Source organism: Triticum urartu, chromosome 5, assembly GCF_003073215.2.
Source record: "Triticum urartu cultivar G1812 chromosome 5, Tu2.1, whole genome shotgun sequence".
NCBI lineage: Eukaryota > Viridiplantae > Streptophyta > Magnoliopsida > Poales > Poaceae > Triticum > Triticum urartu.
Window position 1 is genome coordinate 477,270,814 of NC_053026.1, and position 8,377 is coordinate 477,279,190.

The 8,377-nt window shown below is 41.9% G+C and overlaps 1 long non-coding RNA gene and 3 other non-coding genes across 4 annotated transcripts; all 4 read right to left on the reverse strand.

Annotated features, from left to right (window-relative positions):
• Positions 1-542: 542 nt before the first annotated feature.
• Positions 543-5,574, reverse strand: LOC125509963. Its single transcript, XR_007284426.1, has 4 exons — positions 4,703-5,574; positions 2,696-4,586; positions 1,109-1,246; positions 543-721 (listed from the first exon to the last, which is right to left on the reverse strand). It is a non-coding gene; the product is annotated as an uncharacterized LOC125509963 (long non-coding RNA).
• Positions 1,511-1,601, reverse strand: LOC125511742. The gene has a single exon (XR_007285096.1). It is a non-coding gene; the product is annotated as a small nucleolar RNA Z223 (small nucleolar RNA).
• Positions 1,655-1,739, reverse strand: LOC125511890. The gene has a single exon (XR_007285161.1). It is a non-coding gene; the product is annotated as a small nucleolar RNA U36a (small nucleolar RNA).
• On the reverse strand, positions 2,208-2,299 carry LOC125511722. The gene has a single exon (XR_007285077.1). It is a non-coding gene; the product is annotated as a small nucleolar RNA SNORD96 family (small nucleolar RNA).
• Positions 5,575-8,377: the final 2,803 nt, after the last annotated feature.

Here is an 8,377-nt window from a genome sequence, read left to right on the forward strand (position 1 = left end):
AAATATGTCAACTTGTGACCCTCACTATTGGCCGCTGAAAGGTCATAGTTTTTCATTTGCGACCTTTTTATGACCAAAAACGGAAGGTCAAAAGCTGGCGGTCGTAAACTGAAATTAACGAGAGAAGGTCGTAGACGTTTACGACCAAAACAGAAGGTCGTTGAACCCATGACCTTTTGTTTTGGTCACTGGCTGTCTGCCCAGGGCATGTCGGATCCGACGTGGCAATCTGACGTGGCAAAATTACGATCAATTTTTTGTCGACTTCATGGGCCAAGCCCAACGTTGCAGCCTTTTTATTTACAGGGTTGTGATCCTTTTTTGGTTTCTTTTTCGGGTCGCATCTATTTCTCAATTGGGCCTCGGCCTTTTTCCAATCCATTTCCTTAGTTTTTAGGTTTTTTTCCTGTGAATATTATTTGGAAAATGGCCTTTTTATATGCCAAATACTATTAGGTCCCACTTGTCAGGTTCTAATTAAAGACAGCCAATGTTTCAATTTCCACATAATTATTTCAGTCAGAACAGCAAACAAATGAGAATTATCAAACCACATGCCAATTTTGACTAATAGCACAATCTTTACATAATTCATTTCACCATTACATGTGATTCTATCAGAACATATAACTCCTACTACAAATACACTCCAGACTTCTTCACTTTTCTGGACTATCAGAACACGCCACTTCAAACTTGAAATTTCCTATGCCTGGAGCTCCTGTAAAAGGGTGAACACAAAGTCATTTAGCATTTTCATTCCTGGAGTAGATATTCAAACCTCCAGGTTTAGTGTATAGACTATCTGGAAAATATATATTTAACAAAATTTCACAGAAATGCAGATTTATGGATCGAATGCATGATAAAGGAGCAGAAATGCAGATATATGTCTATGAAACAATAGGTCAACTAGAGATTCATGTCTACAATTTGCTAGATAAGAAAATAACAAGTCAGGATATAGAACATGGTTTTAATTTGTTCTTTGCATATTACATCAGTAGTTCTGTTGCAGGGTTCTGGTACATCATGATCTACATGCACATGAGATAGATGGACTTGGCGCACATGAGATTAGGGTGGAAGGAGGAGGAGCAGGGCATACCTAAGGTGTCCAGGTCCTGCAGCTCATCGGAGATGTTGCAGGCTCACCGGCATCGACAGCCACCGCAACAGCAAGCTGGGTGACATACAAACTGAAGTTGCGTTCATTCAGTTGCAAAACAACAAAGTTTGCTAGTTCCTGTCCATCAACAATCACACAAGCATCACTTGTACAGCAGCAGGAGCAAAATTGATATGAGTTAGAAGGAGCAGAGTTCAACTAGTACAACCAGCAGAGCTCAACTAGTACATCGCAGTACACATGAACCATCTATTCCACGGCACAAGAGTAAAATCTTGCTATAACTAGTAGATTATCCCCTAACAGAAGCTAATTAGGCACCAATACACAAGGCACAACAAGCACATACTAAATAAGCCACGACCATAATACATTAGTACTAAACAGATCTTGTATAACAGGTTTTTCAGTCATGAATTTTCAGAAGCAGAACTGGCATGTTTGTTGAAAGTGTTTATCATCACAGCCATGGTCAAACAGAACACATGAATCTAAAAGAATGACAATAATGAGACTGTCTCTTTTTGTCTCATATCAAGAAATTCAACCATGTTTTCCCTTGTCCTTCATGAATTAATCAGAAGCACGGGTAAGGTTCAAATCACTGCCACTAATCCAAAGAAATGGCAAACGCTGCAAAGGGTTGGCAAGTAAACCATTTCTCTATCCGCGCCCACTACATCCCCCTTAGACCAAGTGCAACAAAGAGGGATAATAGAAGCTAAATGCAAAAAGGACAAAAAGCAGAAGAATTTAAAAAATGTAACTTATGAGAAGAACAAAGTGCACAATTTTTTTCTCTCAGATGCCAACCACAAGGGTAGCACAGATGATGCACACATATCAACATGGCATCAGTTCAGACCGCCCGTCTGCTTGTACTCTCTTCATAGAGCAACTTAAAAAATATGAACATATTTGTCCAGTCATTAGGTGTCCAAAAAGATGGTGTTTTATTCGGTTTTCATCATTGTCCAGCCATATTCTATACATAGTAAACAACAGAATAAAAAACTAAAAAATAGATGACATGTAAGTTCGGAAGTATTAAAAAAAATTACAGTCAAGCTGTTTAATTTGTCCTCAGAATTGCAGAATGATAGCATGGGCGCACTACGACCAATCAGTCCCGAAAGATGGTATGATTAACAGGTTTTTCATCACCGGACAAATAGAACAGTAACACAAACAAATAGGTCTACAAAGCAGAACTTAAATTACTACAAAAAACAAAATCTGACAAAAGAAGACAGAAAAGGAACGACAATAATAGTAATACGTGAGAACATCCCTCACATCATTCACTTCAGCGACTCATCTTTTCAAGCATTCAATCAAATCATCTTTTCAAGCATGCAAGTGGTATCCAGAATTTGGATATAGGTAGTACGCTCATGTGGTGAATTTTGTGAATCTATACTATGCATCTACCAAAAGGATCGCTCCCCTCACATGCAAATATAATTCAGTCCAATTCCTTTCTTCTCCCCTCACATGCATAAGTCAAGAGCAGACCATCTAAACAGGCGGATCAGACCTTCACCTTGGGAGGGAGGCGAGTGCTACCTGTTGCCGTGTCGTCGTCGAGCTCGGGTGGTCCTCCTCCTCCTCCTCGAGCAGGACAAGGTTGTTCCTCCCCTACACTCCAATGGCCATCTTCTCCAAGGACATCTATAAGGGCAGAACACACCATTGATGCAAGTGTCACCAAGATAGTTTCAGTCAAAGTTAAAGCAAATGTAAACATGCAAACTGAGCCAAACCGAGGTGCATATTCATATGTGTGTGTATGTAGAGATGCAAGTGCCATCTGAATTTTGGGGAACCAAAGCGTGATTGTTGTTGTTGCTACTTTAGCAGCAACAACATCCTCAAAGTCAAACTGCGAAAAAAAAATCATTCATATGCAGCAGCCCAAACTCAACTTTGAGAGAGAGGACTGATTAACATTTTTTTGTTGGGTCGAATTTTTCACAAATATAGATAGAAGGACTCCATAAGCTATCAAAATAAATCATAGAGAGGCTGGTCGAACTAGTTGGCGCACTCAAAGGATACAAGAGAGCGCCCCGATGAACAACTAAGCAAGCATACACAGCAAGTAAAACTACATCACCAATATTATGTAATTAACTGGAAGCTCTTGTTCATCATACCAGTACAAATGTACTACCCCGATGGATCCCATTTTCTTTTTTTTCACCGAACGGATCACACGGAAGGATCGATCTCTCCATGCCAATGATCGTTCTCTTAATTTTTTTTACCGGTCCAGAGAAGCCCAACCAGCGTAGCACGGCACCGGAACAGCCGGTAGAAGCCTAGCCAGTGTAGCGTGATACGAGTGACACTATGAGCGATAATCCAGCCGGTTGCCACAATAAGCTAGCAAGACATTTACACCATAATATGAAGCAAACAGAGCAATCCCTATATACACAGAAATTGTACTGATTCCATTAAAACAATACTAGGTACGACTGGAGATGCATAAAGAACAACTAGGTACGACTCACCCTAGATGCATGCATGCATCAGCATCCATACTTGCAATGCATTTAGTAAAGAACAAATTACTGTATTTACCAAAGTGTATAATAGCTTTGTGAAAAAAAGGATTGTATCAGCCATACACTTCTCCCTGGATCAATGTATGCATGCAATCCATCCAGGCAGAGCATGATGCTAATTCCTACTCATGTTGCTAGCACATATACATACATACACATCAAGAACGAATTCACAGGCACATAAATGAATATCCCCTGGATAGCATGGTAATGAACTACTCACATGCAATTTGATAGGACTAGTACTAGTGATAACAACCCAACGACATCCTAACAGCCACAACAACACGCACACTTCAACCTCCTGAATACTGGTGAATAGCAAAGTCTATCCATACTTGACACACGAGAAAATCAATGTCAAGTTCATCTCAGATGTGTGGTTCATGACAGCGGTAGCAGTTAACAAGATTACTGAGTTTTAATTTGTGGAAGCAATGAAACAAGCAATATAATGCCTATCTCGTTCACCACTAGAGTAACAGCAGTAGCAAATTCAGTCAAGCATGTGAGTAAGTAAAAGATGTAGATCAACAGGGAATCATACTAGTTCAAAGAAATCTATAACCAAATTTACAGTAACAATCATCTAGTATTAATCAATGGTTCTGTTTTGATCCAAACTAGATGAATTCAAGGCTAATCTATTATGTGACAGTAGAGGAGTGAGTGCTATTGTATAGTTAGAAAAATGCTACACACAGAGTGGTACATATATACATTCAGTAATAGGTGTAGAACAATAAACAGAGCAAGCAGGCGAGGTTGGTTGGTGAGTCAGACTGGCCCTGCAATCCGACGAACATGACGACATTGGGCTTGCCCTTCTTGGGGGTGAAGACCGGCTTCCCTGGATCTAGCATGTTGCAGAGCTCCGTGAAGACAGCCTGCAGCAGGAAAAACACAAGGGCATCAGCCTCCAACCGACCAGTCCCCCCTGGCACGCGCGTCCCACGATCGAATAGCGCAGGAAATGAATTGAGGGAGGTGGAGCGGGCAGGACCTGCTGTATGATGCACAGCTTGTTGGTGCCGGCGGCGAGGGTCTCGAGGTTGACGATCTTCCGGATGCCAGACTGCAAGAGCGCGGGGGAGATCTCGTTGAGGCACTCCCCGAGCACCTTCTCGTCGATCACTGTGGCATTGCCCATCCGCGCAAGCGCGCGGGAGATGCTCCTGCCCAGCTGCGCGAGCACCATCTTGGCTGGGCCCTCGGGGGGTCCTGGCCTCGTCGCCGGCGGGGTGGGGTTCCGGCGGCGGTCAGGGGCGGCGCGCGGCGTGATCTGGGAGGGGGGGTGGGGAAGGGGACGCGAACGGGAGGAGAACTGGCCGGGGGAGATGGGGAAGATTTTGGTTGGGGATGGGGATTGGGGAACGCGGTGGGGATTGGGGACGGCATCTGCGGGACGTGATGGGCGTCACTACGGGACCCGTTGAGGAAGGAGGTGGTGGCGGGACGCGCCGCTGTAGGACGGGGAGGAGGTGGCGGCGGCGAGGAGATGAGGGAGGGGGTGGATCTGGCCGCCGCCATGGCCATGGCTGTGCCATGCGGCTAGGTTGGTGGGCGTCGAAGAGGGCGGAGCACAGTCGCCGCCGCCGCGCCGGAATTGGTGGGAACGCCACCCTCGAAACCCTAGCCGTAGGAAGGGGTTGGGGATGAGCTACCGGGACCGTGAGAGGCGGATCTGGCCGGAGGGGAGGGAAGAGCGGAGGCAGGGGAGCTCGGATCTGGGCTGCGCGCCGGCGAGGCCCGCCGGAACATGCCGGAACAAGAGGCGTAGGTGGCGGTGGCAAGGGTTTCGGGAGAGGGATTGTGAGGGAGTGAGGGGCAGAGAAAGAAAGGAGGCGGGGGTGGATGGAAAACGGCCACGAGTAGAGCTTAGGTGGGCTCGGGGGTGGTGTGGTCGGCCGAGGACTGCCATTGGATCCGCGAGCATCCGATGGTGTTTCATGCACGATCCGCGCGAGACGTCCACGGACCAATCAAAATGCAGTACCGCGTTATGATCATTTAAATTGGTCGTAGTTGACTAAAAATAGCGTGTTAAAATCATATCAGCTATTTTATGACCTGAGAAAATTCAAAAAGAAATGAAAAACCTTGTCATTGCGTCACCAAATGTGAATAAGTTTTCAGGAAAATTAACGAACATGAAATAAGATAAATATCTTTAAAAATATGTCATGAGAAATAAGTTTTTTGGTAAAAAAAACATTTTCCATTTTTCGAGTGCTCAAAATGAGTTTTTTTGTAAAGGACCTACCATATATTTGTTTCAAGATTGTACCAAACCAATTTTATAAAATACTAAGACATATTTAATGCACAATTGACCAAATGATTGGGTGTAAAAAGTTTTGATCCACCTCTCGTGAAAAAGACAAATTTCCGCCGATTCAGTAGGAAGCGGGTCAAATTTGAACTGTAGCTGCCTCATAGTTTTCTCTTTATTTTTTCAAAAAATCATTTCTAGGTACATGAGTATCTATTTAATCAGAGAAACGTAAAAAAAATTTCAAGATTCAACCACTAGCTACGAACGGTCAAACCCGCCGTTTTGATCGCATTTCAAAACGGGCATAAAAAATTCAAAAAAATCAAAAAATTGGAAAACCATCACATTGTGTCATTATATGTGACCAAGTTTCCAGGAAAAATATTAAACTTGTAATACGGCAATTATTTTAAAAATGTGTTCTCAGAAATGAGCTGTCATGCGTGAAGATTCACGGTTTTCAAGCCAAATGATCAATCTTATGGCCACATTCATGGCATAGTTTGTTCAAATGATCTCATATTGTGCTAAAGGGTGCATCTTGGAATTCCAAACAATGTTGCCTAAGGGCGTTTTCATTTTCTTTTCATTGAAAATTCATTTTCCATTTTCCGAGTGCCCGAATTGAGTTCTTTTTGTGAAGGAGCTACCATATATTTGTTGCAAAATTGGACCATATCATTTTTCTAAAATACTAGGCCATATTTGATTCACAATTGACCAAATAGTTGGGTGGCAAAATTCTTGATCCACCTCTGGTGAAAAAGACAAATTCCCGCCGATTTAGTTAGAAGCGGGTCAAATTTGAACTGCAGTTGCCTCATAGTTTGCTCTTTATTTTTTCAAAAAATCATTTCTAGGTACATAAGTATCTATTTAATCAGAGAAACATCAAAAAAAATTAAGATTCAACCACTAGCTAGGAACGGTCAAACCCGCCGTTTTGATCGCATTTCGAAACGGGCATAAAAAATTCAAAAAATTCAAAAAATTGGAAAACCTTCGCATTGTATCATTATATGTGACCAAGTTTCTAGGAAAAATATTAAACTTGTAATACGACAATTATTTTAAAAAAGTGTTCTCAGAAATGAGATATCATGCGTGAAGATTCAGGGTTTTCAAGCCAAATGATCAATCTTATGGCCACATTCATGGCATAGTTTGTTCAAATGATCTCATATTGTGCACAAGGGTGCATCTTGGAATTCCAAACAATGTTGCCTAAGGGAGTTTTCATTTTCTTTGCACAGAACATTCATTTTCCATTTTCTGAGTGCCCGAATTGAGTTCTTTTTGTGAAGGAGCTACCATATAGTTGTTGCAAAATTGGACCATATCATTTTTCTAAAGTACTAGGCCATATTTGATTCACAATTGACCAAATAGTTGGGTGTCAAAAAGCCTTGATCCACATCTGGTGAAAAAGACAAATTCCCGCCGATTTAGTTGAAAGCGGGTCAAATTTGAACTGCAGCTGCCTCATTGTTTGCTCTTTATTTTTTTCAAAAAATCATTTCTAGGTACATAAGTATTTATTTAATTAGAGAAACATCAAAAGTTTTCCAAGATTCAACCACTAGCTAGGAACGGTCAAACCCGCCGTTTTGATCGCATTTCGAAACGGGCATAAAAAATTCAAAAAAATCAAAAAATTGGAAAACCTTCGCATTGTGTCATTATATGTGACCAAGTTTCCAGGAAAAATATTAAACTTGTAATACGACAATTATTTTAAAAAAGTGTTCTTAGAAATGAGCTATCATGCGTGAAGATTCAGGGTTTTCAAGCCAAATGATCAATCTTATGACCACATTCATGGCATAGTTTGTTCAAGTGATCTCATATTGTGCACAAGAGTGCATCTTGGAATTCCAAACAATGTAGCCTAAGGGAGTTTTCATTTTCTTTGCACAGAACATTCATTTTCCATTTTCCGAGTGCCCGAATTGAGATTTTTTTCTGAAGGAGCTACCATATATTTGTTGCAAAATTGGACCAAACCATTTTTCTAAAATATTAGGCCATATTTAATGCATAATTGACAAAATGGTTGGGTGTCAAAAGTTTTGATCCACCACTTGTGAAAAAGACAAATTTCTACCGATTCAGCAGGAAGTGGGTCAATTTTGAACTGCATCTACCTTATAGTTTCCTCTTTATTTTTTAAAAAAATCATTTCTAGGTATATAAGTATCTATTTAATCAGAAATACATGGTTTGGTGGCGATACATCGAGGTTTGGATGGTGGACGAGGGCCCCAACTCCAGAGCGCGTAAACTCGCATGCCCGTCGTGTGGTCACCGCGTGACCGTGGCGTTGCCACGTGTTCTGGGCGGTTGGGTACTCCCCAGGCATGTGCTAGGAAGAAAATTACAACATAAGATTCTCATGAGGAGACC